Consider the following 3,649-nt stretch of genomic DNA (forward strand, 5'->3'; position numbering starts at 1 on the left):
GTTTATGTTTATGGCCCAAGATGCGCAGACACATGATAGGCTATTAACTGCAAAAATAACATATATAAACAGTGAGAGACAAAATATCCTCTGATTTGCTGGAGTTTTGTGCAAATACCATTTGGCAAGGATAAACAACATGTTCCAATGCCATTAAATTTCAAAAGCTTCATTTTTCAATTAGTTTACAGTTTCCTGATTTATGATAAATGGTACCAATCAAACTGTCGAAATGAAGTCCCATTGTGATATATTTGGTGTGGAGAGTCACACAGCTGAAAATAGATGTCCATATTTAAAGAAACAGGGATCAAATAAAGAACATTGTTATGGAATAAATTACAGTGAAAAATAACACTGCTGCGTTAGAGAGTACTTATGATGATATTAATTGGGTTAACTTTACCTCTAACAGCTTTTCACATAGTGCTGTGACCAGGATGAAATCCATCATAAAGTAACTGTAACAGTAGACCATTAGCATGAATGTTATGGTTCTACTCTGATCAAAACAAGTCAGCTGTGTGACCTGATATAAATGATAAAGAGGAACATATAATGGATTGTGACCTTTATGAACTTTCAAAATGACTTTTATGTCTGACCCATTATCTATATATATTAGAGCTGTGGAAAACCACTGTTAGACCTACTCTATACTAATGTAGTTACTGACACCCCATACTAAGGCAGGATTCATACAAACACACATTATTTATTCCTTAAACACTTTCTTTTTTCACATTTTGAGATTGTGTAATTTCTATAAAGAATATGTGTAATGGTTCAATAGATATAGTTATTTAAATGTCCATAATAATCACATGATCATTTTTGTACATCCTACAATTCAAGATTTAGAGCTGTGTGTTTGTATGAATTCAGCTTGCTATACTTATAGACTTAGATATATTAATCCACTATTTACCCAAACAAGTTACATTGTTTGGGTAAATAGATTGGTTGTCCTACAAAATAATTATTCAACAATAAAAAAACACAAAAAACATCTGCACATTAATCCAGAGTTCAGTTTCATATGTCTGATATTGTTTGTTAAATCTGGTGACACAAACACAGTCAAAATTCATGCTAGTGTGCATGTGTCCTTTTTGCCTTGACAATGATATGCTGGTTACTTGGACCAGTTTAGTATTTGCTGTCAAGAGGAATGTTAACCATAATCCAAAAGACAAAACTGAAAAAATATGTTAATTAAAACATGTTTTTGCTTGTAAAAGGATTGAAATTACATGGAAACTGTCACCTTAAGCCTCATTGTAAATAGCATCACAAACAGATGTTTTCCACACAGTTAACAAAGCTCCACACATCCGATCACTGCATATAAATCTAAAAGAAAACAAAAACAAATAAAATTATTAACACAAGGGAAGACTTTGATTTAATAACTAAGCTTAAAATAAGTGTTACTTTGAATATTTGTGGGAAAATCTGATCTACCCAAGAATACAAAGCCACACTGGAACGATGACAGGCTTGCAGCCCTCTGTCTCCTGGAGTGAGGTGCTGATCAGTAGCAGTGAGTTGACAGAAGTCGGTGTCTGTAAGGGTGGCCAAACACTGATACTCTGTCCACTTGCGTAGAGTCTAAGAAGCTGGAATGCAGGCACACTGGACGAGCTTGTTCTAAAAAATACAGAAAAGGAACATTTTATTTGTGTTAAGGCCTAAAAACTAAAATAAGTTATAAATGAACAATATTGAAATACCTTATAGGTGCTGCAGGCCACATAACCAGAATCCAGAGCAATCTCACACTCACATGATGGTGAGGAAAGACAGAGCTCTGTGATGAGGTTTGAATGTCTCAGTTGGGACACTGAAGAACTCAGAAGACAGCAATACCTGCACAGAGAGACAGAGTAGAAAAAGCATAGATTTGTAATCCATAATGTGAATTAAAACTCAAAAGTGTCAACAAGTATAATCATTTGAGTTGTGTATTTTATGCAATAATCAGGATTAAATTAATTAATTGAATTAAAGCACTGACATTTTTTATCAAGAAAAGAATCATACCTCTCTCTGCTCTGAGGATCACTGACATATACAGTTTCCTCAGTATGAGTCATCATTGATGGTCTCAGAGGTGTGTAGTGTGGCAGCATGATGATGGTCTCCAGATCAGGCAGGAGGTCAGGTGATGGGTGTGTCATCTTCTCCATTGAAGACACACTGGTATGGCAGTTCATAAAACAGCAGTCTCCTTGTGGCATGTAGTTATCTGTGCAGTCCAGCACTGATGGATCAGGTTTGGCTCAGCAGTTCATGAAGATGGTGTTAAGATGTTGTTGAGGAGGATGGTGAAGTTTGAAGGTTTTGCCACAAAGGAAACAGGACTGTGTGTGCCCTGTCTGAAAAAATACATCTACAAAACATAAAGTGCTTTTAACACCACCCACCCTCCCCACCCACCCATCTCAGCCCAAGTGTCTATGTAATGCTGGTATGGGTGTCAGTTACTAAATCTAATTAGTGCGTCAGAAAGCGGGGCTACACCTAAAGCCCCGCTTTCTGATGTCTTTGTTTATAGCAGCTTTTTCCAGCTGCTCAGAGAATTCTGACTTGGCCTTTATCCACCCAAACCCAAACCCACCCGGATAAAGGCCAAGTCAGAAAATGGATGCAGAACTTTCCATGTACTTCTAAATCAGTTTTTATACATATTCTGTAAGCTGTAAAAATGTTTTTCTCTACATAATGTATCTTATAGACATCTCTGGTAGCCTAAAGATAGTTTAAAACTTTTAACATTTTTTTACCTGTAAAACATGATAAGCAAAACCTCATTTATCCCAAAAACATTTGATTCTACAAAATTTACTATAATAAGAAAATATAATTGCTTATTATTCATGTGACCCATAATAAATACCTGCATTTATCTGGGATTATTTATTTACTATTTCATATTTGAAAGCCCTTGAGGGAAGATCTCGTTTGTTGAGATACATACTCACAGTAAAAAAAGTATCAAAAAAGGAGATGACAATAACATCCATGAAAAAATGCATTAGTAGATTTAGTCATTTAAAACATGAGAATAAAAAATAAATTATGTCCGTTTAATACTTTTTGCAGCATATTTCAGATCTGAGGTGCATGATAACAGAAAGCAGATCTCCCGCTTCTGCATGAAGTACAGCCATGATTTGGTGAAATGATTAATAACATTGCAATAAGAAAGGGTCTTCTTACAGACAGAGTAGGGAAGACAATATGAAGAAATATGATTTTTCAATGAAAAATCTTTTTCATGCTCTACAATCAGTAAACTCTGTAACAAACATGATCTGTAATTGTTTCAAAACTCACCAGACAACTTCATGATTGGCTGGAGGACAGGACACAAAACACAGGGTTGTGGTAACTGTAATATGTCCTCAGGACACCTGAATGGAGACTTTGCTGTGGCTGAGAAACAAAAATGAGGTCAAGCAGGGTGTTCTTGTCTGTAGTGGCAGAAGTGATCAGCTGTGAATACCCTCTAGACTGAAACTGCTCCAGAATCTGTTTCTTCCACTCTGTAACTGGTTCTCATTAAATCTCCACACACAATGATTGGGTGACAGTCCATTATTTCAAGTGAATCTAAAAGACTTACCAGGTTTGCATGAATGGTGTC

Source organism: Oreochromis niloticus, unplaced genomic scaffold (genome assembly GCF_001858045.2).
Source record: "Oreochromis niloticus isolate F11D_XX unplaced genomic scaffold, O_niloticus_UMD_NMBU tig00007924_pilon, whole genome shotgun sequence".
NCBI classification, from domain to species: domain Eukaryota; kingdom Metazoa; phylum Chordata; class Actinopteri; order Cichliformes; family Cichlidae; genus Oreochromis; species Oreochromis niloticus.